We start from the raw sequence: 27,659 nt of genomic DNA on the forward strand, positions 1-27,659 counted from the left end.
TTTTATGAGTTGCCTGGAGCAAGTGCATGGTGGGTAGAAAGCTGGATGGTGGATAGTTTGTGGTATTATCAAGCATTAAGTATTTGACCACTCAATTGAGATTCCCCCCCACCTCTGTCCACTGAGACCTAGGCTAATGTGGCTACTGAAAGCTATGGCAGGAATCGTATCTAAAATCCTGGGTGGGTAGGTCCGAGTGACTGGTGACAAGAGAGGTCTGGTCAGCTTGGCTCAATGCCTAAAGCTCAAGTCAGCTGTTAACTTCTCTTGAAGCCCCCCTCATAGAAATAGGCAAAAGTCATTAAGCCCACATCTGAGTTCCCTCTGCCCGTGGCACTAGGCTGGGATGTGTCATTCTATGTTATGGTTAGTGCCATGTGAAACACAAAACTCCTAGTGGATTATAAGCTTCTTGGAGTCAGGGAGGAGCTTCTAGTTATCTTTCGGATTCACAGCTAACAGACTGTTTAACCTCTGACAAGTTACTTAACCTCTCTCTGCCTCGGTTCTTAATTTTATTAAACAGGGAAATAACAATAGTATATACTTCTGGGGTTCGTGGTGCCCATCAGATGAGACCACTGATGTAAGTGCTTAGAAGACCACCTGATATATTCTTGTTGTTTTATTATTGTTATAAAATCACAGCCTAGTACAATGCCTGATGAACACAGGTGCTGATGTATGTTGACTGGTTGAGTTTTTAAATGACCATCAGAGGTGAACATGCACCTCTGGAGGGACTCATCCAAGAGCTGTCAGGGACCTGGATATGATGGGATCTGTCCACAAGACAGTGGGGAACTGAACAGGGCAGATTTTAGTACAAAGGATTTGAATCCATCTGCCTTTAAGGCCACCAGAAACTGCTGAAGGGAGTCACATGACAAGGGAGGAAGCTCTGCTCAGTTTTCTGGGCTCGGGAAATTTTTATTCTTTTAACTAGAATCTTCTATCTTTTGAAGCATATTCACAAATCATAAAAGTACTTTTGTGAGAACACATCATTCTTATCTCATGTGTCCTCAAACAAACTTGTGAGTTCAGGCTCAAGGCACTCACCCCTACATGACTAATGAGGGGAGGCTGAGGCCCAGAAAGGTTATGTGACTTGCCTAAGGACACACAGCTTGTATGGGAGGCACAGAGCCTATGCTCAGACTCCCATCTCCACAGTCTCCTCTATTCTCTCTCCTTCCTGTTCTCTCCAGAAGCATAGTTCAGTTTTAGGTTTCCCAGCAGTATTTTTTCTAAATAGTATGAAGAGAAAGCACTTTTATTAATATATTAATATAAATAATGAGTTGATGAGTGCCTTTTATCTTCCTCAAATCCTCCAACCAAAATATTCCCACAAAAGGAGTCTGCAAAACATGCTTGAGCATGATTGGAAAAAGAGGACCGGAACAGCATATAATGCTTAATGAAATGTATAAGGGATAGAACTGGGCTTTTATTTGAAACGCAATGTTCATTTTGCTGCCAAATAAAATAAAACAAGTATGAAACAAGAACAAACCACTGTTGGACGTGTTTCCCTGAAGACTTGGACACAATGTGAAACCAGGAGTTTATATGTTGCCTTTTTTAAAAAAAATAAAGGAACATGTACCTTTTGAGTAGACATAACTTTTAGTTTTCTTTTCCATGGTGGAACTAATTGTGCAAGAGACCAAAATCAATTCATCCCTCATTCCTCCTGGAGACCAGGACATACAATAAACCCATTTTCCAAAATGGCACCCCACTATGACTTGAAATGAGTGGGGCTGGGTTTGGACACTTGAGAGCCCCCATTCTCATCATCTTATGGCTTCCGCTGATTAAGATGAGGTGACCCCAAGGGGAGTCATAGCTAGCTAAGCCAACGAGATCCCTTTCTTTAGATATTTTCAATCACTGAGAGGAGGATTCCAGCTGGTGTAAATACTTGAGTAGGGAGAACATGGAGATCGGAGCTAAGATAGCTACATTGGGCCACGTTCAAAATGAGCATGCAGAGAAAAAAGGTGAGGAGAGAAAGAGAGAAAAATGGAGTAGAGACAAAAAGGGTAGTGAAGGCATGAGAAGGTATGAGAAAGACTGTGTAGGTCTTGAAAAACAGAGGGACTATTTTTCGAACCCAGATTCCAACTCCAGTCTAGGAGGTCTGGCTGGACTTCTTGTCCTGAGTCCATAAGCTTCCATAAGTTGCCCTCATGTCTTGGCAGAGTATGATATTCTATTTGTTGGGTAAAATGTTCATTAAATGACCCTCCTTCTTCCTTGGGCTACTCTGAGTGGCTTTTTGCTCCTTACATCCAAAGAGGCTTTGGTTGGTATCATACAGCTTTCTCTAGCTGACGTACAGGTTGGTGGGGTTTATTCCAATGATCAGTTGAGGGTTTTTTTCCTTTCTTTCTTTAATGTGATGATTTATTGTACATTTAACATGTTCCAGAATCTGTGCAAAATATTTCACTCATTCACTCAAATGATCTCATTTAAGTCACACAACAATTTAGGTTAGTACATACAATTTAGTACACACAATAATCAGCAATAAATACTACTTTAACCCGATTTTATAGAGTAGAAAACTAAGGATAAGTGTAAGAACAACTGGTCTGACCCAAGGTCATGCAGGTAATACATAGCAGAGCTACTATTAAAACCTAGAACTGGGCAGGCCATTCACATTTCTTTGCTTCAGTTTCCTAATTGTAAAATGGGGACAATAGTATCTACAAAGAAGAAATGTTTTGAGATCTGAAGTCAAGAGGTAAAGATATAAAAGTGTCTAACACGGTGCCTGACACTCAGTGCTCAATGCATCTTTGTTTAAAATAACAATAAGGCCAGGGTTCTTAACTGAAGTTCACGGATGGGCTCCAGATCTGTTTACTCCCTGCCAGGTTACATGTGAATTTTATGTATATGACTATGTCCACGCTTTTTTTTTTTTTTTTTTTTTGCTCCTGGAGAGAGTGTTTGCTTTCAACAGTTTTCACCCAGGTCGGTGCTGCCTCAACCCCCCCCACCAAAGTGAAAAATATATACTTTAAAGGAAGATTAAGATCCTCCTTTGCTTCCACTCATTACTCACTCAGCTCCAAGAAGGAAGAGTTTTGCAGAGTCACGGTGAGCTAGGTGGAGTTTTTGTGTGATAAAGAAAAAAAAAAAATTGCTTGACTTCTACGTGGGAGTCCTGGCCTTTTTGCTTATATTCCACACTGCTTCTCTCACTTGGTGATCTGTGTGGCTAAAACTGGTAACACTGGGCTGTCTTGTATTGGGGAGATATTTGAGGAGAGGTGGGGTCTCTCAGGCCTCCCCATCCCAGGCAAAATAAATCCTCACAGATACATAGGTCTGAGCCCACATGTTGGGAGATTGGGGCCAAAGCCTCAGGGCGGAATAAGTCTTCCTTTGTCAGCTCTCCTTATCACGCCCTCATTGGTGGTAGCTTTTCAGCAGGAGAGAATTTGAGGTCAAGATCCCATCTGATATTTCGCTGCCTCTCAATAAAATAGTTTAGCAATTTCTTATCATCCTTTGTGATTACACACACATACACACACATAATAGCGAAGTCTCAGGTGGAAGGTTTCCAACCATTTGACTGACTTTAGTTGATAAAGATCTAGATGACTTTAGTTGATGAAGATCTAGATAACTTTATTTTCTATTATAGCTTCAAAATTTGGGAAAGTAATTCCATGAATAAAATCAGCCATTTTTTCTCTTTTTAACATATAACCCAAATAATAGCACAAAACATTTATTGGGCACTCATTTTATGCCAGTAACTAAACTGGTGTGTTACATGCATTCTCTCCAATTCCTAACCACCCTATGAGATTGGATATATTATTATTTCCACTTGTAGACTAAGAAGCCATGCCTTGAAGAGGATACAGAACATATCCAAAGTCACCTGATGGGTATCTGACTGGAAACTACAGTGACTAAACTGTCATTGGTGTGCTTCATGCTATGGTAGGAAGTGTGTGACGTGTGAGTGGAATCCCATCTGTGAGGACATTTGGGTTTAATTTTCATGTCTCTCACAGCTGGAAAAATCAATTCTCAGTTTCTCCACCCAACAAATCAGGTATCCTGATACCTGCCTCCTCCTACATCAAAGATGAGGCCTCTCTCTGAGTGTGCACACATGCTCCCCAAAGACAAAAAGTTATCCAGCTTAGTTTTTACAACCCAGATTCTTAGAGATCAGCCAGCAATGACATACTCTCTGAACTTGGTAGGAAAGAAAATCCAAATTTGTTACTCTCTATGGAGCCAGCAAGTATTAATTAAAGTTTTACTAACATCCTCTATCTTCTTAGTTCTCTACTCATTACATTGTAGAATTGTTGTATTGGTCGGCTGGAGCTGCCATAACAAAATATCATAGACTGGGTGGCTTAGACGACAGACATTTATTTCTCACAGTTCTGGAGGTTGGGAAGTTCAAGATCAATGTATTGGCCAATGTGATTCCTGGTGAGGGCCTTCTTCCTGGTTTGCAGATGGCCACCTTCTTGCTGTGTCTTCACATGGCAGAGAGAGGGAAATCTCTCTCTCTTCCTCTTTTTCTACAGCCACTGATCCCATCATGACCTCATTCAACTCTAGTTATCTCCCAAAGACCTCCCAAATAATATCTCTAAAGTGGCGGTTAGGACTTCGACATACGAATTTTGGAGGGCCACAACTCAGAACACAGCAATTGTAGTTTAAAACAACTGGGGACCAACAAAGGGTTAATAACATTATTTTACTGAGTAACTAATTATTTAAAATTAATTAAATTTCAGTATTTAACACAAAAATAGACTAAAGGAATGTCCTTTAAATGCACTTAGCTATACAAAATACACTGGTGTCCTATTTTTTTTTCATCTCACTATGGATTGACAAAACTTTGTCATAAAATGAATTTTGTAAACCATTGCTTGTTGAAAGGTTTTGTATGACTTTACAGTTGAAGAGACAGAAAATTTGCTTTATTTAAAAAAAAACGTTTTGGAGTTCAACTAATTTGTGCAGAAAGTTTTCCTAATTTTTGAACTGTTGGAATTCTGCTCTGAGGCACTGCTTAGTGGCAAAGAAGTTGGGAACACTCAGTCATTGACAGACATTATAATTTAAGACATGTTTATTCAGCCCAAAGTCAAGGACATCAAAGTGGACAATTTTAGCTCTTTATCTATGCATGGTTCATATAACCCTTGGTTATCCAGTGTAAAATGTTAATTTTAATCTTCAACAAATAATACTAGATAAATAGAATATCAATCTTTGATAAGTAAAACTAGACTCAGAGGTATTAACCCCTGCAAGTAATGTCTACCCCAACTAACCATATATCTCTGGATACAGTTGGAGAGAAGAATTTCAGCTATTTAAGACTCATAAGATCCGAGCTCCAGCTGGGACTTCAAATCATGTTTCCAGAACATAAGAACACTTGATAAAGTTGGAGAGAAAAATTTTTTGAAAATATGTCACCAGGCAGCTTGGGAGTGATTTAACAGAACCATTCTACAGGGTATGAATTTAACCTTTGATCTCTGAAATGAAGGTCAGCAAATTTGTTTTCACTCTGCATCTCTTATAATCAACTCAGTGTCTGGGTAAATCAGTTTCTAAAGAGGAGGCTATGTTTGCAGATAAGTGATACTTTCACTCTCCAATTTTTAACCACTTAACCCTCTCTTCCCTGAATTAAATTCTACTGCTATTCTCAACTTTTTGTGGGAAGGGAATCTAAAAACTTAAGATGCCATATATTAGAAAGGGGGAAATGCCATACTGCTGCCTGCAAAAGAAATAAAATGTCCGACAGAATGTTTTAGTGAATTTTTTTTCCTTCTAGGAGATGAGCACATGAAAATATACTGGTTTTTACCTATCAGTACACCTGAAGTCTTCTTGCTAATCTAGGACTGGCAAAGTATAGCCCATGGGCTAAATCCAACCCATTGCCTGTTTTTGTAAATAAAGTTTTATTGGAACACAAACATGCTCATTCACTTAGATATTACCTCTGGCTGCTTTTGTGTTACAATGACAGAATTGAGTTGTTGCAACAGAGATCATATGTCTCACAAAGTCTAAAATATTTGCTCTCGGGGCCTTAACACAAAATGTTTGCCAACCACTGCTTCAAATCAAAGAAAGAGGCTTGGAGTGGTGACATTATGAAAATACATCCTTAGCCCAGATACGCCAATGGCTTGCGGCTAAATGAAGATGGACATTGGTGTTCATCCAAATATTCACTTTGCAGAAACAGTCTGAGAATGACATTAAGGTGATGAAAAGAACAATAGTTGAGGATGCATCATAATGAGGTATAGACATAGTAACTAAAATTATTCCTCTGATTCTCCAGCAGTCTATCTAATAAAAATATGCTACAGTGGAGATGAACCCAGAATCTTCAGCTAATGTCAGCCATTTGGGAATAAGAGTTCCTTCTCTGCAGCAGATGTGTGGCTCAAAGTTCACCACGAGTGCACTCACAGAGAGAGCACAGCATGTGCTGTTCAGCGAGGGACCAGCACTGGCCTGTCAATGGAATAACTAATTTTGTTAAAGGACTTGGGGAAACAGTGGGGGTTGGGAACTAGGCTAGAACTGGGAAAAAACAATTTTAACCCTTTCTGGGAATGACTATTTTACTTCTTAAATAATGATGATTCTGTCCAAGAAATGCCTATTGAATTTAAACCAGAAGAATGCAATGCGCTCTGTAGCCGTCCTTGCCAGTCATCCTACATGGATAGTTGCCAGGAGGTTGACACACAAAGGCGATCATTGCATGCATGGTTATTTCAGTCATAGACACTCGTCATTCCTTGAAATTGCTCCACTCTGAGGATTATAAATTCCAACCTCCTCTTGCCCATCTTAGAAGTCAAGTGCATGGGCTGATGTGAGTGGGCTCCCTCGATTTCCTTCTCCAGCCCAAACTGCCAGGTATTCATCCTGGGTCTGGATTTTCACTTCTCTCTTGGAAGAAGAAGGACAGAGACCCACCTCTGGGGTTGAGCATTGCCATGTTCTCTGCCCTCTTTGGGACGTTGCTTTGTCATCTGCAGGTGTTTCCTTTCTAATGACTCTTTCTGTTTCCCTAACTAATATGCTTGGGTCTCACTTGCCCTAAAAATAAGAAAAACCAAAAACAAAAACATCCTTTCTTGAACTTAATGATTTTCTTTTGCCATTTTCCTGGCTTTCTTCCTTTTCACTGTCTGTAGCAAGGATAGGACTAGGTCATGCTGTAATAAGACACAGCCCCTACATCTCAGGGGCTTTCCACAACCACCCAACTTCTGTAAGGATGTACCTACACTGCTGCCACCTACTTCCTCTGTCCACTCACTGTCGTCCCACTCACATCTTCTAAAAACTGGCTTTTGTCGCCATCACTCCACTAAAACTACATTTTGTTGTTGTTGTTGTTGTTTTGAATTTCTTTTTTCTTAAAATGGTCTCTTTGTTATCTAGCTAACCATATTTTCCCTGCTATTTCCTCCCTGGTTTCTTTGTAGAATTTGACCCAGACTTTAATCCCCTTCTTCCTGAAGCCTGTTCTTGGTTTGCATGATAGTGTTTGCAGGATTTTCCAACTCTCCCATGTCCTTTCTATATACTTTTTCTCTGTCTCCTTCACCCATTTCTCCTGCTCTTCCTCCTGCTCAGTGGAGGTTGTCCAGGCAGCTCAGACTCTTCTCTGCATTCTCTCTGTGCTATCCCTGGGGCTTTAGCCTTCAGCTCGGAGCATGGAACTCCTAGCTAATCCATCCATTCATCCCTCCATCCATCCATCCCTTTTTCCAGATCTTGAACTACATTTGAAACTTTCACTTGGATTACACTTGCAAATTAATGTAAATTCACAGCCTCTCTGTTAAGCCAGCCCTTCTCCTTCCTGTTCATGGAACTGTACCAGTTAAAATGCTGTGGCTACAAGTGACAGAATATCCCAACCCAACTAGCCTAAAATATAAGAAAATTTATTATCGTAAGTAATGGGAAGTCTAGGGGCTTCTTTTGGCTCTGACCTGCTCTGTAGCTCCTTTCATGGTAGGGAGACTATTATAACATCCCTCATGATCAAATTCACATACATTGGCCTCCAGAAAGAGGAGCCAAGTTTACTTTGTGTGTGTGTGTGTGTGTGTGTGTGTGTGTGTTTGAGAGCAATGAAATCTGTTCCAGAAGTCTCCCTAGCAGTCTTCCTTTTTGGTTCTTTAAAAAAATTAATAACAACTTTATTGAGATATCCTTTGCATACCATATAATTCGTACAATTCAATGTTTTTTAGTACATCCACAGAACTGTGCAGCCATCACCGCAATCAAGTTTAGAACACTTTCATTGCCCCCAAAGAAAGCCTGTATCCATTAACAATTGCTTTCTGTCCCCCTCTCCCCAAAGCCCCTGACAGGCACTAACCCACTCTCTGCCTTTACGATTTGCTGATTCTAAACATTTTGTTCAAATGGAATCACACAATATGTGGCTTTTTGTATCTGGCTCCGTTCACTTATCATAATGTTTTGAGGTCCATCCAGGTTGGGCCTCCATGAATCAGTATCTCATTCTTTTTTATTGCTGAATAATAGTATTCCACTGTATGGACGTACCACATTTGTTTATTCATTCCCTAATTGATGAACATTTGGGCTGTTTCCACTCCTTTGCTTCCTTTTGCCAAGAATTTCGCCATATGCTCATGCCTAATCCAATCACTGGGAAGAAAATGGAGCCACAAGGATGTCTTGGACAAATCAATACCCACCCCCTGGGGCTGAGGATAAGTGCATCTTCTCTTAAGCAGTGGCCACTTAGAGAAGGGTGAATATTTGAACAAAATTGGAGGAGGGGAAGAGAGATGGGGAGTGTGGGATAGACAAAAAACAGGGTCTGCTAAAGGCAACAATCAGTACATTTTTAGTCCGAAACCTGGCTCTTTCTTCTTCCTGACCAGTGATAGCCAGTTGGTAGCCAAGCGTGTATGTTCGATGTCTGCAGTTCCCTCTCTCTCCCTCCCCTCTCCCCGTCCGCTCCCTTGCTGGGTGTCCCCTCCCCTGCCCCCTCATTCTCCTATCCTCATCTGTTTTTTTTCTAACAGCCCCCTGCTTACACCGGTCCTTCTCTTGTACCCTTTTTCCCCTCCAGTCTATCTTACACATCTTGGTGAGAGTACTGTTTTCTCAACAGCATTCATCTACTAGGAATAATGTCTCAGCCCCTGCTCAAAAGTCTTCTGCAGCTCCCTTGCCTGTAAAACCAAGTCCAAATTTATCACTCTCACAGTTAAGGTCAGCCTCATAATAACTTTATTTATCTTCTAAGTTACAAATCCCTTTTTCTATTTATGAAAGTCCTACCCACTCTTTAAGACATCTCAAATAATAAGAGCTAACATCTGTTAAACTGTGGTTTCGTCTCAGCACTGTTCTAATAGTTATTGAGATAATTCCATTGATTGCTCCTAAGAGGTCTATGAGATCCCTCTCTCCCTGACTCGCCTTCTTACTCTCTCCCCCCCTCTCTTTTTCTCCCTCTCCCTCCCTCTTCTCCTTCTTCCTCTCTCTCTCTCTTATTCCCACTTCTTCAACTAGACTTCCTGACCCCCAATACATTTTTGTGGTGACCTGATTCACATCCATTTGGTGATGTGATCATTGGCTTCAGAGGGGTTCGGTCTACCAGACTGAATGGGGCAGGATGCTGAAGGAGAGCGATGGCGCCATCCTTCAAATGAGTTATCCTTTCCAGGTGTACAAGGTTTAACGGCCTTCTAGAATCTGCATTCCCAGATTTCCAAGTCCCAGGCTTGAGTAGACTCAATTCTAGATGTCGCCTGTCATGTGGGACATGCCAAAGAGATACAATAATAACAACAGTTAATATTAAAGGAGCACCTACTGTGTGTCAGGCACGGTGACGAGCACTGCACATGCTCCAATCTCATGTCACCCTCACGTCAACACTGTGAGTTCCTTCATTTTACAGATGTGGAGACTGGGGCCCAGAGAGGTTAAGCAACTTGCCCGATGTGTCCCAGGCAGGACGTGGCAGAGCCAGAATTCCAAACCAAGTCCACTTGACTCCAAACTCCTTCCTCTTTACCTCTCAGCCCCTCCACACTGCCTCCACAGTTGGCAAGCCTGATTGGATCGCAGTCTGCAAGCAATTAGCGAAAGCAGCTCTCCAGCAAATCTAAGAAACAAGCCAATCTGTAAAAGGGGAGGGGAAAGCCATCTTAAAAGAGAGAGCCTTTTTCCTCCCCAGCTGGTTGAGGGGGCGCAGTTTGCCACAGGCTGCTGAGGGCAAGGAAGGGGTGGAATGTTCACTGAATGTTCATTCTCCCAATTGTTTTTCTATGACACTGAGCTCACACTCCAGGGAAAATGCAGGGCCTGAATTGAAATGTCGTCCAAAGCCATTCAGCCAGGGCTTTAAAAGAAGCTTTTGTTGGTGAAAATCCCTTTACTGTCCTGACTCTCCCTGGGCTTAAGGTTGCTTGATAAAATACAGGATAATCAGTTCAATTTGAATTTCAGATAAACAACAAATATTGTTTTATTATAAGTATGTCCCATGCAATATTTGGGACATACTTATACTAAAACATTGTTCACTGTTTATCTGAAATTCGAACTGAACTGGGTGTCCTGTATTTATCTTGGTAAATCTGCCAACCCTGCCTGAACTTCAGGGGGAAGCCTGTTCCCTTCTGCCCTGATGGCCGACCAGAATCCGACAGGTTATGTCAGAATCTAAGGACGCATTCTGGAAGCTTCATGCTTATGCTTGTTCTATGTTGTCCCTTTAAGGAAACTTTAAAAAAATGATGTAGGCTTTGTATATAATAATGACAATCAATAAGACTAATAATCCTTTCAGGATCTGGGAAATGCCTGGAGGGTTTGGGGAAATCAACTTTCCACTCAAGTTCTTGGAAGCTTCTCAGCGTAATTTGTATTTAATAAGGAGCGGCAGTGTTGCTGCCACAGCGTCTTGGGAGAGCATCCCGCAGAGGAAGGGGGAGGAGGCCCTCACTTCCCGGGGGCGGAGGCCTCTTCCTCGGCCTTAGGGTTGAACTCCAAGCCCGGCAAGACCAAGCGACCATGGAGGACCGGGTACAGGAGAGGGAAATGGAAGGATGGAGAAGGAAAAGGAGGCGGGAGAGGGAAGGGGCTTCGGTGCAAGTTCGACATCGGTTTCTCTCTTGCGGTGCTCCCTGCTTCCCTCTTAGTGATAAATCTGAGAGCACATTCTTGGCATTGAGACTCTCCTACTTGGACCCTTCTCTCTTCTTGGTTCCTGGCACAGTGAGCCTGGCCATTTGCTGCAGTGATGGACCATTCCAGGGAGTGCCCCTTCTGACCAGCAGCAGCCCAGCTGTCAGAGCAGTCTCTTCAAAAGGGAAGACACCCTGGGAGGGAGAGTGTTTGCCAGGCAACTAAGTGGCCATGCTTCCAGGTGTTTAGTGTATGTATGTGGGTGTGCACAGCGGCGAATACAAGAAGCCATTGTGTTCTGCACGCTGAAGCTGGCCAAGAGCCTGGTAGCCAGGGTGGGTCACAATTCACTGCAACTCAACACATTTTTATTGAGCTTCTAAGTCCGATGCCCTGTGCTCAGCCTGTAGAAAATGTAAAGATAAGACTGATCCCTGCTTTCAAGGGACTCAGAATCTAATCGGGGATCAGGCAAAGAGACAGTAACATGACATGCAGAGCAGGGAAAGTATCCTCAGAGGGGTAAAAGCCAAAGTTTTTAAGATGTTCGAGAGAGTGAAAACGTTTGCATGGAGGAGAGATCAGGAAAGATGCAATGGAGGAGGTGGCATTCAAAACGAGCCTTGCTGGATGGGTGAGATTTCATTAAGTCGGGCATGGAGAAGATATATTTGAAAACTGCTGTTTTATTGTGTTTCATATGGAAATAAATTCATTCTTAACAGATCTAAAATGAATTCCACTAACGGTAAGCAGGGTCATACCAGGAGTAGTATTCAAAGCAGACTAGCTTGACCAATTTTATTATAATGTTTTCTCCTCTTGGAGTAGCCTTGGTGGTATCAATAACTGACATGTTTGGCTAGAACAAAACACCAAGCCCACGTGCCAGACGTGGCACTGTGTGGTTTATATATCGTATCTCAATACGAATGAATGGCAGCCTCCTGAATAATATTATCATCTCAATTGCAAGATTAAGAATATGGTCAAGATGGACCTAGAGATTATCATACTAAGTGAAGTAAGTCAGAAAGAGAAAGACAAATATCATATGATATCATTTATATGTGGAATCTAAAATATGATACAAATGAACTTATTCACAAAGCAGAAACTGACTCACAGACATAGAAAACAAACTTATGGTTATGAAAGGGGAAGAGGAGGAAAAGGGAGTGGGGGAGGGATAAATTAGGACTTTGGGATTAGCAGATACACACTACTATATACAAAATAGATAAGCAAGCTCCTACTGTATAGCACAGGGAACTATATTCAATATCCTGTAATAAACCATAATGAAAAAGTATATATATATACATATATATATATATATCTGAATCACTTTGCTGTACACCAGAAACTAAGATAACATTGTAAATCAACTATGCTCCAATTTAAAAAAAAGAATATGATCAAGTCAATTTATACAAATCCATCTCATGCACCCATCCACTCAGATTCAGGTATTCTTCCATTGGCATTACAAAGCAATTTCTCTATTATTTTTCTTCCTTCAAGTTTTTTTCATTGAGATACAATTTTTGGCAATGTGTAGATTCAGTAAAAATGACCAATATGGATTAATAGATAGCTAATTTCTCTATTTTTAAATTTATATTGTAAAAGTATTGCACAGGTGGAATCCTATTTGTAATGCATTCCACTAAAACACAGGTTTTGGTTCTGGGAGCCATGTGCCCTTTTGAGCTCTTGTTATCACTGTGGGCTGCTGTATGTATAAATATAACACATTTATATTAATTAAGAAATCACGTATAGTAAGTTTTTGGTAGTTCCTGATCAATATTTGTCCACCTCTTTAGAAATGTTTGAACTTTCAGTAGAGTATGTGATGATTGCTACTGAACACATGTATTATACTTTAATACTTTAATAAGATATAGGAAGGTTTCTAATATATTTTAAGGAAACTGTGGTATAACATTGTTTGAAAGTGGCTGGGTTTTGCTTAATTGTGGCATAAAGTTCTAGAAAAGAAAGGCCCTGGCTCCTTAAAGAAAGGTGGAGAGTTTTGGCAGCCTGTAAAAGCTGTTGGCACACTATTTGGAGTAGAAGCCACTTTCCAAGTCAATGAAGTCTTGATAAAGGAAGGAGAAGTAGAGCTCTGAGCTGGCTTTATGGGGGCCTAAGTAACCATTTCCCGATTTAGAAAAAAAAAATTTCACAGGGAAACACTATCATATAGACCTTGATGGTTTAGCTTTCTTTATAGCTAATCATCTTCAAGGGATCAAAAGAGTTTTTCTTTTTTTTTTTTTTAACTTACCAGCAAAAGGAAAGGATACCCTTGAAAGTAGCCCTCCAGATATAATGATGAGGGTGGGTACCAAGGTAGATGGTTGCCTTCTCGCAGGAGGGCTCAGCACAGAGGCTAGTCAGATAGACAGTGGTACAAATCAGGCTCTGTGAAGATCTCAGGCAAGTGACTTGTTCCCTTCACATTTGAATTTCCCCATCTGGTAAACTGGCCTCCTGCTGCTACTTCATAGGGCTGATAGGAGAATGTATTTTCTCGACAAATAGGTATTGAGCACCTCTCATGTATCAGCCCTCCTCAAATAAAAGCGACAGCTCCTGCCTCCATGGAGTGATTAAATGAGATGATGCCTTCAGAGTCCACTGAAAGGAGTCAATACCTGCTGTGGGGAGGCTATTGTCCCAATGATAAAACGTGCAAGTGAATGTAAAGACCCATTTCCCAGACTTCTTTTGGAAGAACATCCCCATCTGAAATACTGATAAGAAGAGTGATACTTAGAAGTTCTAGAGTTTAGGTAGACTCCCAGAATGAGCTTTCCTTAGGCCTGGAAGTACGATGACATCGGGCAAAGTGGGGGAAAGATCCCCAAATTATATTTCTAGGGTTGGAATTTCTTTTTCCTTTCAACTTTCTTATATTGACATACTTGTTATGTGTACGAGTCATTAGCTAATAAGTGGTTAAATCACGTATGTGGATATTTTAACAGAGTTTCTTCCTTCCTTCCTTTTTCCTCACTTGCTCTCTCTCTCTTTCCCTTCCCCCTCCCTTCCTTTCTTTCTTAATACAAAAAGCATCAAGACTAGATCTTGTCCTCTAAAAAAACCTGATTAGCTCATCTACCAAGGATCTCTCATAACTAAGGCTCCTCAGAAATGGCTGTCATGGGCCTACTAGAAATTAATCAACATCTCTGTCAACAGAAAATGTCACTGCAGTGTTGCAATATTTGTATACTTGCTGTCTTATTTTACTGCATAAAACACATTATTCCCTCTTAAATACTGGTGTCTAAACTTAACTTGAGACCACAGAAAAGGTCTTCTAAAAAATATTTCTTCTAAGTACGGTCTATAAAAAAGTAGCAGAGAATGACGCTTTTTGTGTACTGCAACTTCAGCTGCCATATGGTACAGACCAGACTGTATTTTTAATATCTATTAATGAACAAATTGATCTGTCAACAAACAGTTGTTGTGTATGTACTTTGTGCAGAAACTCATGTTGGATCCTGAGGGGGTTACCCCCAAAATTTATGTAAACAAAAAATAAGACAGAATTTTCCCTTTGGGGACCATGAAGTTGGGAACATAACAAAAAGTTAATTAACAACTCAAAGCCAAGTGATAGTTGTCTCCTCCAAAAATGACAAAGCAGAGAGTATTGGGAAGGCTTTGTCAGGGAAGTTGTTCTTCAAACACAGGTAGGGTTTAGGCAATTCATTTTCTAAAACTTGTATAATGACAAACCAGGGACAAATGTCTTCCTAGCAACCTCAGCTGCCATGTGGTACAAAACAGACTGTATTTCTCATATTTATCAGCTAACAAATTCCTCAGTCAACAAGCATTCCTTGAGTATCTGCTTTGTACAAGAACCAATGCTGGATCTTTTAAACTTGTTTTTTAATTTTGGAACTTAATGAATTTCAGAACATATGTGTTGAATATTTGGAGGACAGATTTTTTCAGCCTCTGTAATGTTCTGGGAGAAGTTGAGCTCAGCTTCCAAGAGCCAGCCTCCTCCCCCACTTCCCAGAGCCTCTGAGGCGATGCATTCAGCATCCCCCAGAGCATAGATCACTTGAAAGCCCAAAGTGTAAGAATGATGACATTCTGCTGAGCCCTTCTCCACTCACAAGCACTCTGCATCTGAGTGAAAGGGAAGTTGAGGCTAGGAGACGGATGAATCTTGAGGGGCTACTTCCTTAAACTGCAAAAGCAAGCAAAGTTCCAGGCATCAGACAATGGAATTACTTTAGTTTAGAAGGAACTCAATGCACAATAACCCGGTAACTCCCCAAGTGAGAATACGGACTTGCTCCTTGTTCATTCCCAGGTCCATGGATCCAAGCCATGAATGAAGAGTTCTTGGCTCATTAAGAAGGACAGATTTTGGGGTATGTTGTGGAGCCACCCAGGTTTTAGGAGGCTGGGAGTGGGTTACACAAAGTGCCACAGAGTGAGAAAGGAAGATGTTTGGAAATATTTTTCTGCTTCGAGTGATGAGATTGCAAGTGTTTTCTTAGCCTTGTGGAATTCCTCTAACAGCCTGGGGATTTCTAGGTTTCTAAGAAGCTTGAGGTGGTTGTTAACCTAATACACAGTCGAAGGGAGCCAAGACAGCCTTCCTATGCCAGCCGTGTGGTAGGATGTCTTCGTAAAGGGCTCTTTAAAATCAGGGGTGTAAGGGAATCCTTCTTTCCTGAACCAGGGCCTCTGAAACTGGCTCAATGGTCCTTATCCTCATCTTCTTGCTTGCTTTGCTGAAGCACAGTGTAAGCAAATAAATAACAACGAATTGCTTAATGATTTTCATAAGGGTCCACATTTTCAAGGCAAGGGGCTCTCCTGAAATGTTTGATCTACTCCATATGACTCTGTTTTCCAAATGGCCAGCACATGTCGAGGCCTGCTGTCCTCTGGGTTACAGGAAGACGCCTTTGATGGGTTAACCACAGAGTAACTGAACTCTTTTTCAAGTCCCTTTCAAAAGTTCCTTTGTCCTGCTGTGGATCCTGCCACTTGGATGGTTTCAGCAGGAGATTGCTTCTGGCAAAGGGTTCTAGTACATTCTCCGTCTGATCTGGGTTTGATCCTTAGGTAATGCAATCTGTAATCTGGTGTCCCAAAGGTTTAAGCACCTGGCAGTTATGAAATAATTACCAAACTCTAGATGGGTCACTCATACTTTTCTGGCACTTTCCACCCAACTCCACACCTGAATGAATTTCCTTAAAGCCCGATGAAGTCATCATCATTCTCGTAGGGAAGACTGATCTTACTCTTAACAAAACTTGTTGGCAGCTGCCTGATGCTGCCTTCTGTACGTTGTGACTGCTTTCAAGGTGGCCCTCCATGCTCTATAGTCTTGTCCACTGGGTCTGCTGCATCCAGCCTGGGAAAAGAATGAACAGTGGGATGTTTAACCAATGATTTTCCTGACACTTTGCATATACATAGCAAAGTGGTGATTTAGTTTGGTTTATTTCCATAGATTTTGATATGATTCAAATCACAGCATACTGAGTGGGACATACATAGATATTACCAAGTTGGGAGGGAAAATTGAAGAAACGAAGAGGGAAGAAAAAGGCAATTCTTGTAGCTGCCAGCATGTGGACACAGTGCTTCGGGCACATGGGAATCCTTGAGGACCAAAGTATTACATTCTGTGATTTTCTATACAAATTAAATCTGTTGTGAACAAAGCTTAAGTTCTAATTCAAAAATGTAATAATTATTTATCAAAACATAATGGAATATATGATAGAGCAAGATTTAAGAAAAATGAAAATATCTTTCCCTCTTTGCTCTGTTTTCAATGTTAAAAATATTTGTATCACTAATATTACCATTATTAGGTACTTCTTAACCCTAGATTAACTATATACTTCCAAGGTAGACTTTATTTTTTCTTGCCTGCTGTGATGCTGGGTACCCCAAAGCCTCAGCTCCTTACTCATTCATACAATCTGTAAACTGCTGGTAGCTTTGGCCTGGTTCAGTAAGTGTTTATCAAGTGGCGACTTTGCCAGGCCCAGCTCTAACGTGGGCTTCAAAAGCAGGTAATGCTTTTCTCTCTCTCTCTGTCCTGCTATTAATTGAAATCCAGTGATGGCAAAAGCTCTTTTTCAGGCTGCTGAGTAGTTCTCTTAGTTACTTTACCCTCATGCAAGAGGACTTGCTAATTTCAGACAAATCTTCAAACTGCATTTTCAATTTTGAGTAATTGAATTACCATCCACACAGCCACCTAATGCAGAAAGCCAGGAGTCATAATGAACTCCTGTCTCCTCATTACGACCCTCCTCCCACGTCCAGTCTGTCAGCAGCTTCTATCGGTCTTCCTCCTAACTGTGGCTGAAATCTGCTCTCCCCTCTGCCTCTACCATCAGGACTTTCCTCCAGCCTCCGAAGGCTGTGTCTCATACCTGGATTTGTCTTGATGACCTCATAATTGTTCTCTTTGCCTCCATTCTCTTTCCTCTTCTCATCCACTCATTTCCTTTTTTGTACAAAGCTTAGATTGTCTTTACCTGAATTAAAATTTATTAACGAATAGGTCATGGAGCTATGATTCATGCCAGTTGGCAAAGATTTTTTGAAAAATTATGAACAGGTGTAGGATTTCCCTGAATGTTTCGCATTATGAATTGCAATATGTCAATGTGATAAATTATATGATTGATTTTCTAATGTTAAACAATTCTTGCATGCCATGTAAAATATACTTTATATGACGTTTATATATACACACTCATTTTGGATTTCTTGCTTACATTTATTCAGTATTTTTGCATCTTTGTCCATATGTGAGATTGATTCTTATTTTGTCCTTCTCTGGCTTTGACATCAGGATTATAATGACTTTATAAAACATGTTGGCAAGTTTTCTCTCATTTTCTGTTCCTTAGAATGGTTATTTGTGAGGGGTTATTATTTCTTCCTTGAAGTTTTGGAAAAAAATTGTCCGCATACTCTTCTGGAGCTAGTAGTCTTTGTGGTGTACTTTGGACTGTGGAGTTAATTTTTTCCCCTTACTGGTTATGGGTTTATTCAGTGTCAATTTCTTCTCAAGTTTATTTCCATAATTTATGCTGTCTAAAAATTGTATGGTGTATCTAAGGTTTCAAATATATTGCTCTGAAGTTGTTCACGTGATTCCCTTATGATTTTTAAATATTTACTTTTTTCTGCTTCAATGTCCCTGTTCATATCTAGTACTGTTTATTTCTGCCTCTTTAAAAAAAACCAATCATGCAGGAGTTTGTCTATTTAATTACTTTTTTGAAACAACTGGCTTTTCATTTTGTTGATCAGATGACCAACCATTCATTCTTGACAGCACCGCAAGAGTAATTTTTTGGAAACTCAAATCCGCTTTTGAAAACCCATCAGTGGCTCACCACACCACATTCTAGACCCAGCCTCCTAACTACTTCGCCGGTTCATCTCTCCACACTTAGCCTGTCTGCTCTCTCCTCCAGCAATATCAGATTCCTTCTGGGCCCCAAAATGTCAGCTCATTTCATGCTCTGTGCCTTTGTACAGAGTTTTCTTTTTGCCTCCATTATGCACTTAGTCAAAATCTTTAAATTCCAGCTCAAGTTTTCCTCCTTTGTGAAGCTTTTCCTCACCTTTTCCTTCTCTCTCTAGGTAATTACGTCCCCTCTACCCTGTTTCTGTGCCTTGTACCTGTTCCTATTTTTCATCTCTCATACTGTTTTGTTAATGTGTCTGCTTCCACTTCTGGACCATGAGATCCCTGAGGGCAGGTGCAATCCATTTTTCATCTTTATTATTACTAGCACTTTTTTTTTTTGAATTTTTGAATTCTATTTTATTTATTTTTTTATACAGCGGGTTCTAATTAGTTACCTATTTTATACATATTAGTGTATATATGTCAATCCCAATCTCCCAATTCATCCCACCCCTCCTCCCCCGCCTTGGTGTCCATACATTTGTTCTCTACCTCTGTGTATTACTAGCACTTTTAACTTGTTTTTCCTATCCCCATATCTTTCCTTTTTTCAAAAAGAAAGAGAAAAAAGTAGAGAAAAGACGATACTATGTCTTTTTCCTCTACTTTAAGAAAGGTTGGCAAGCACATCCTCTAACTTAGATGCTAGCTAAATTAATTTCCCTCTTCCTGCTTTGTCAATGTGCACTTAGCACCGAGTCACCTGTGTACTAACATCTTTAACCTTCCAACTTTTCAAACCAATATCTTCCTCTTAGAAGATCCAAACTATTTTATGTCTGGACATCTCAATGCATTTGAAATATCGGGGTATATATTGTCTTCCTCACAGAGAGTTTATTTATGAACATGTGCACTATTTAATTAAAAGCGATGCTAGTATTTCACAACCAACCCCACTACCTTCATATTTAGGCAAAATATTGCAAGTAGGTAATTCAAAGAAAGCTCTGCTTCAGCTCATAGTTTTTCTCATCTAGGAACTTACACTTTACAGTAGTCGACCCAGATATGAATACACAAAATAAGATGCTATTTTAAAAAGGCAGTTAAGTGGTTCTGAAACATGGAAGTTAGAAACCTAGATTTGAATCCCAGTTCTACCACTTACACATCAAGCAAAAAACTATAATCAGTTTTAGCACCATCAGTAAAATAGTGGCCATGATACCCCCCAGGTACTTGTGAGGGTTAAATCACATAATGTGGGGGAAATGCCTTGCCCAGTGCCAGGAACCCAGCACGGGGATACTCACTACCTTTTAACTGGCCTGATAAAAAATCACCAATATACCTACCGTGCAAATGACAATTTCACATTTACAGCATTATTACCGAGGCATTCAACGTCAGCCTAATTAAAGAAAATCCTACTTTCCTTGAGGCTGTGCTTGCTTTCTGAACTTTTGGACCTGGAGCAATACCTTTTGCTAATCCATTTTATTTTCATTGTTTTAGTCCAAGGACAATTAATCAGACACTGGGATTTGGGAGTCTTGAGTCCCATTTTGAGCATGCACAGTCTGGTGACCTTGAACAATGAGTGGAATGGTGCTGTTTTGGGAACATTTTTTTGCATTGCGCGGAAGGCAAAGCATTCGTCCTCTCCCTCCTTTCTGCCTGCTCAGCACTAACTTGTCAGGACGTCGATGTTTTAATTCACAAGAAAAATCCAATTCATGTAATATCTTTATCCCTCTATGAACTGTGGGGGAAAGGCAAGTAACCAAGCCTAAATGTTCAGCCAAAAGCATTTGCCAATATCCCTTTAAAGGAATAACCTCTCCGCAAGGCCAGCAGCCCTTTAACTGACACCTCATTTTGCAGCTGGAAAGAAAACCTTTTCTGCACTCTCTGCCTCCCCCTAAACTGCACGGGAACTGCAAGTCACTTTGTTTCTCCAATCACCCTCGGCAGCTACATGCACCTTGCCCGTCCCTTCACTGTCTAAATCAGGGGCTGAGGAAAAGTCCCCGTGGGAAGCATGAATACCAGCAGCTGCGTTGGCCAACTGAACCTCAGCCCGCTCCTTGGCTCACCCCCAGGACTGATAAAGCCTTTGCTAAGCTTTAGATTTCCCAGGCTTTTGTGAGCAAAACGAAAGACTGCTTTCGTCTGTCCTGATGGCCTCTCCGTGTTCTTTGGGCCTGTTAACTCTTGTCCCGGGTAGCAAGAGAGTGAGGGGGACCGGGCCCGCTGTAGGGGCCACAGGCTTCCAGCCTTCTTCAAGTTGTCATTCCAGTGACACACACCAGATCGGAGTAGGACAGAACTGCCCAGGGAGCCGCCCACCCCTCCTCCCCCTCCTTCCTCGGCCAAGAGGGCAGCCAGATCTCTTGTCAGCCCGATGGCATGACAGGGTTCTGGATGGGGGGGATGAGGGGGGTTCTTAGGAGACGAGACCCACGCAGCATGAACCTCGGGGCCAGCCCACACTCCTCCAGGGAGCGTAGCGATAACCAGAAGGGTGCAGACAAGCCCATCTCTTGGGTTTGTTCAAAATGATTTCCTTCCAGCCATTGTTTTTGGAATGCTTTGCTGCGTTTCTTTAGAGTGGGCAGATGGCAGGATCCTGGAGGTGTAAAACAGCTACAAAAAAACAAGATGATTCAAACAGAAGGAATATGTATAAACCCTGCTGGATCATCCTGATATTAATCAGGAGAATTGGCTTTTTTTTTTTTTTTTTTTTTTTGGTTTCTTTTCCAGGATGTTTCAAGTTTTCACCGCCCCCTGCCCTTTTGAAAAAGAAGAACACAATGTATAAATAGGCCACTTTTAGGGCTTTGGCTGGGAAAACCGGTGTCGTTTTTTGTACTCAGCTTATTTTGAGGATGAGCCCAGTTGAAAGACTTTAGAATAAGACCACTTGCTTTGAGTCGATGGAGGAAAGCGAAAATGGAACCCCCATAGAGGCAAGCTGAAGCTGGGCAGCCAGGGCTGGTGCCATCCAAAATACAGGAACCGTGCCTGAAAGAGATAATTTCAAGTTGAGCTGTGGTTTACCACAGTGTCCTCGTGATCAGTCGAGTGGTCAGATGTCAGGGGTGACTGAAAATAAGTTCATTTTCCCACAGTGAAAGAAAAAAGAAAAGAAAAAAAAAAAGAGCAGCTTTGCGCAGACGAAACCAATACTTGCATATTTCAGAGTTTGGCTGGAGCAGGCTTGAAAATGTACCATCATCCTTGTGACTTTTGCGAAGACAGCTGAAGAAAAAACAACAGTTATTTGCTTTTGATTAGCCTAACAGTTTACCCACCCCACTCCCCCCCTTTTTTTCCCCTAATGATCACAAGTAGTCTTTCCTGGTGTGATTGCTCTGTCCCATCGTTCGTTCTATTCGGAAGATCTTCTGGGAGCGAGGGTTCCGCATTTATGTCACGACATTGCCGGTGGGGAGAAGAGAAGGAGTCACAGACTGATCTCAAGTTGAAGGCTTTGGTGATCATGTGCAGCCAGACCTTCCTCCTTCCATCTCTGGCGCAGCCTGGCTTTAGGGTGGCAGCTGCCGAGGCATCTTTTCCTGCTGGGTGTGTGCAGGAGGACTCTGGGAATCAAAGCGTTAAAGTGTCATCTGCAATGGGAAAGATGGCTTAACCACAAATGCATCCTGTGCTGGCCTAGTTATGTGTTACTGTGGTGTGTGTGTGTGTGTGTGTGTGTGTGTGTGTACTTTTTTTTTTTTTTTTCCATTTCAAAACTCTTCTCTTTCATGAGCTCATATCCTAAAATGTCTCCTTTCTAATTCAGTGAGAGGGATTCCATCCACAGTTCACCACTCAGAACAGGGTGCTTTCTCCCATCACATCTGCCAGAGAAGCACTGAAAATCTCAAAGGTGAAAACCCAGAGCATCAAGTCATTGACTGGAAGACCAAAGGCTTGATTTGGAAATCACACACCAGGCAACCGGAAATCCCACTGTCCTGGTGCCTTTTCTTTCTCTTTGTCTTTTCGCTCATAATGCATGCATCCTGACCTGATCTCACTGAGCCAGCAGCACCTTGAGCAATTCAGTGGCTGTAAAATCCCCTGCCGACTTTGTTTTGGCTGCAATTGCAACCCACATATGGGAGAATTAAGCTAAAACATCACAGAGCTAATAGCGCGCCTCTGTGCAGTGGTAGCAGATCAGTAGAAAAAGGTGACATCATGGATATTCCAGAACTTCAGGTCTGCAGTGCAAAGCGGCTTCCCTGCTGTACATCAGAGTCAAAACCTGGATTGGAGACAAAAACAACTCTCTCTTCTCATAAATATCTGCTCTGGAGCTCAAAAAATATTCTAAGTGCAATGGCTCAGAAATTGTCCCTTTCCTTGGAGACCCATCTGATTTTCCAAATCCAGTCACAAACTTTTTAATAGCATGTCGTGAACCTCTCAGCTCATTATTTCTCTTCAAAGGCCTCTGGTTTGCCAGCTTAGAGCCTGTGAAGTGTTTGATGATGTGCTGTACCATAAATAAATGCATAGTACATGCTAAAATCCATCCTTCACTACTCTGGCTTTCCCACCAGGAATACTGCCATGTAATCAGGGATGTGTGATTTGCAGCAATTGCTCTGGATTGGTCTTTTTTTCTTTTTTTTTTCTTTTAAACACATCCAGTGTGTAATGTAGGTAATAGAACAGATTTATCACGTTTATCTAAATCCCGTTTTTTCTCTTCCTGTTCCTTCCCCTCTTCCCCCACCCACCTCTCGTGTTTAGGACATTGGAAGTAAAGAGGGTAGGAATATAGACAGGCCCCCTACACTAGCAATCACAGCTTTAACCATTCCTTACTGCAGGAAATCGACAGATTGGATAATTTACCATGTCTCTAATGCCCAGTGTTCCCTCTGATGTTTTGCAGTTGTGAGCAGACAACCATTTTACATGTGTAACCAGCCATGAAGGTTAGCATACAGAGTGGAGGTTATTGTAATCAAATAAAGCTCACACAAGCTAATCTGACATGTGTTTTGACTAATTTTTTATTGCATGGTAATTAGGCAAAAATGGTAAGCAACTGACCCAAATAACTGTCATTTGTATTGTTTTGTGGCAAATAATGTGACATTAAAATGGTTTTGGGAAGGGGGGGCAGGGACATAGGAACACGTGAATCCTACTCTCCATCAGACTCCTTTCCCTGCAGTCACAGAGGGAAATATACGGGGAGGGAACAAGGTGTGCAAAGGATCTTTTTCTTCATACCTGGGGCTGTGGACACAAAGCCCATTGCATGGCCCAAGGAAGCATCGCTAGAAACATTGCCTTGGCTTGGGCTCCGTGCTGTCCCAGGACTGGGACCCAAACAGTTCAGGTCTTGCTTATTGGCTGTAGACTAGCAGCAATGGCATCACCTGGGATCTTGTTAGAAAATGTAGAATCTTGCAACTCCTCATTCCCCACCCCCACCCCTCAACCCTGCCACAGCCGAACGTAGATCATAATAAGATCTTTGCTGATTTCTATACCCACTCAAGTCTAGGAAACACAGGCCCAGTCAACTTACCCTGTCTTCCTTCCCTAGATCAGTGGTTCTCAAAGTGTGGTCCCTGGATCATCATCATCATCAACACCTGCAAACTTGTTAGGAATGCACATTCCTAGGCCCCGACACAGACCTTACTGAATCAGGAACGGAGGGCACGGCCTAGCATTCTGTGGTTTAAAAGGCCCTTTGTGTGACTCTGAGGCCATTAAAGTTTGAGAACGACTGCTCTCGGCCAAGAGTTCTCAAGCTTTCATAAGCACTCAAATCACTTAGGGACTTTGAAACCTTCTGATGCTCGGGCTGATTCCAGGTCAATTGAATCAGAATCTCCAGGGCTGAGCCCCTGGCATTAGCGGTCTTTAAAACTTCCCCAGTGCTTCCGATGTAGAGCCAAGTTTGAGTGCCAGTGCTTCTGAAACTTTGGTGACCTGGTAAAAATACAGAGCTCCAGGCTCTCTCCTAGTGCAGTGACCCTGGGCTTCAGGTGATGAAGCCAAAGTTTGAGAATGCTTCACCACTGCTTCTCAAAATGTGGTCCAAAAACTAGCCAGACCAGCACCCAACCTCCTGGTGGGAGCTTGCTGGAAATGTAATTTTCCTGACTCCACTGCAAAGTACTGATTGGAAATCTCCAGTATGACACCCAGATGAAGCCCGAGTGATTCTGATGCACACTGATGATTGAGAGTCACTAGTCTAGCCCACCTTCCCTAATGTGTTTATTTTTCAGGCTGAGCTTATCAGTGCTGGCCTCGTGAAAGAAAGACTGCTGAGAAACAAGAGGTGCTACCCAAGTACAGGTGTATTTATCCTCTTCCTACATGGCTCTTTCTTTAAGAAATGTGGTCCATCCAGTGTCTTTGATTTTGACCAATGGTGTTCATAAAGAGTGGGGTAAGAAGAGTCATGAACTTCTTCTGAACATTAGAGGCAAAGCCACTTTCCAGTTTTCCAGTATCCCTAAAGAGAAGTCATTTGAGTGTTTCCCATGTCCTCACATCCACAGCCAGGACAAGCTCACACACTGTTATTTAATTAATTTAGTACTCACTGAGATGCTACCAAACATGCTCTGAAGCGGTGGAGTTTGGTATCATGGCAGAGATGGTTTTAAGCACAGAAATAACCCAAATAATCATGTAATTACAATCACGATGAGCACCACAAAGGAGAAATACAGGGGACCATTAGAGGGCGTAACGCAGGCCCTAACTTACTTTTGAGTGGTCTGTGCAAAGCTGGGACCTGAAGGGTGAGGAATTACCCAAGCAAAGAAGCCGGAAAGCCAGGCTAGAGGAAAGATGTGTGCAAAGGTCCTGAGCTCGGGAAGAGCTTGATGAGTTCAAGCAGGTGAAGGAAGGTGAATACAGCCGGAGTGAGAAGAGCAAAGGGAGACAGTGGAAGGAGAGATGAGGCTGGACAGGGCCAGGGGCTGGTTGATTCAAGGCCCTGATAAAGACTGGGGATTTAATTCTAAGAAAAGACTGAAATGCACACAAGTGATCAAGCATAACTATGGTACACCCAACAGAACTACTTGGCCTCATCTGTGGTAACAGAGAAGGTTCCCCTGATTGAGTGGCATGTGAGTTGAATTTGATGGATGAGTAGAAGGTAGCCTGGTGACGAAGGGAAAAGTGGGTGCTAAACAGAGGCAACAGCGTATACGAAGGCCTTGAGGTAGGAAGAACATGGTGAGTTTGTAGACATGAATAGCAGAGCTGGACAGGCCTGGCACGGAGTCCCCAGCCTGCCATTTACTGTGTGACCTTGGGCCAACTATCCTCGCTGAATCTCAATCTCCTCATCTGTAAAAGCGGGGCAGTAATAACACGTACCTCATAGAGTTGTAGTGAGGATTAAGTGAAGTATGTTAAAACAATGGTACATAATAAGTGTACTAGTCAGCGTTCTCCAGAGAAACAGAATCAATAAGATAGATAGATGGATAGATAGATAGATTTATTATAGGAATTGGCTTACGTCGTTATGGAGACCAGAAAGTCCCACGATCTGCCATCTGCAAGCTGGAGACCCAGGAAAGCTGGCGGAACAATTCAGTCCACGTCCAAAGGCCTGAGAACTGGAGAGGCAATGGTGTGAGTCCCCATCTGAGCCTGAAAGCCCGAAAACCAGGAGGACTGATGTCCAAGGGCGGGAGAAGTTGGATGTCTCAGCTTAAGCGGAGACAGAGGACGTGCCCTTCCTCCACCTTTTTGTTCTGTTCCGGCCCTCAACAGACTGAAGGCTGCCCATCTGCAGTAATGAGGGCGAAATTCTCTCCTCAGTCCTCTGATTCAAACGCTAACCCTTTCCAGAAACACTCTCACAGATACACCCAGAAATACTGTTTTAGCAGTTCTTTGGGCGTCCCTTAGCCCAGTCAAGTTGATCTATAAAGTTAAGCATCACAGGAAGTTCTTGTGGTAGGGCAGCATCACTGACCCACACAAAGATGTCCGCATCCTAAGCCCCAGAGCCTGAGGGCATGTTATGTGACGTGGCAAGAAGGAGAAGAAGTTTCCTAACCGCTGACCTTCAAGGAAGATTACCCTAATTACCTGGGTGGGCCCGATGTAATTACAAGGGTCCTTTGAATGTGGGAGAGGGAGGCAGGATTGTCACTGTCAGAGTGATGCGATGTGAGAAGGCTCCACCTGCCCTTGCTGGCTTTGCGGATGAAGAGGCCACTAGGGAAGGAATGCAGGCAGCCTCCGGAAGCTGTAAAAGGCAAGACAACAGAGTCTCACCTGCAGCCTCAAGAAAGCAACATAGTCCTACTGATACCTTGATGTCAGCCCAGTGACACCCATTTCAGACTTCTGACTTCCAGAACTGTAAGATAAGAAATTTGTGTTTAAAGCCACTAAGTTTGGGGTGATTTTTTTTTACAGTGGCCATAGGACACCTGGGAGCTAGAATCATCTGAAGGTTAGTTCCTCACATGTCTGCGCCCTGGCTGGGGTGACTCAAAGATGAGGACTGCCAGCGAGAGCACCCACACAGGGCCTGACACAGCACGACAGCCTCGGAGTAGTCAGGCCGCTTACACGGTGGCTCAGGGCTCCCAACGCGAGTGTTCCACCCAGCATCCAGCAGAGGCTCCCTGTTGCGTCCTAGCTTCTGAAGTTACACAGCATCACTCTCCTACTCGGTTCACTGAAACAGTCACAGGTTCACCCAGATTCAAACAGGGTTGGCGGCGGGGGTGGCAGGGACACATCCCTCAATGGGAGAAAGGTCAAAGAACTTGGGGGCCATGTTTTAAAATCACCCATTCCTGGATTAGCAATTTACAATAGGAAATCGCTCCATTTTCCTTACTTAGAATGTTTTCTGTTTTCCTGGTTGGACCCTGAATGTTCAGTTATTTTCTCTATTAAAATTCTTTCAATTCCCCTGATTAAAATTGGTCGCTCCCACCTTTGTGCTACCGTG

The 27,659-nt window shown here is 42.2% G+C and overlaps 1 long non-coding RNA gene across 1 annotated transcript; it reads right to left on the reverse strand.

Annotated features, from left to right (window-relative positions):
• On the reverse strand, positions 1–27,659 carry LOC309604702. Its single transcript, XR_014230965.1, has 4 exons — positions 22,046–27,659; positions 21,879–21,946; positions 21,613–21,709; positions 1–16,651 (listed from the first exon to the last, which is right to left on the reverse strand). It is a non-coding gene; the product is annotated as an uncharacterized lncRNA (long non-coding RNA).

Source organism: Balaenoptera borealis (assembly GCF_965194805.1).
Source record: "Balaenoptera borealis genome assembly, chromosome: 10".
Lineage (NCBI taxonomy): Eukaryota > Metazoa > Chordata > Mammalia > Artiodactyla > Balaenopteridae > Balaenoptera > Balaenoptera borealis.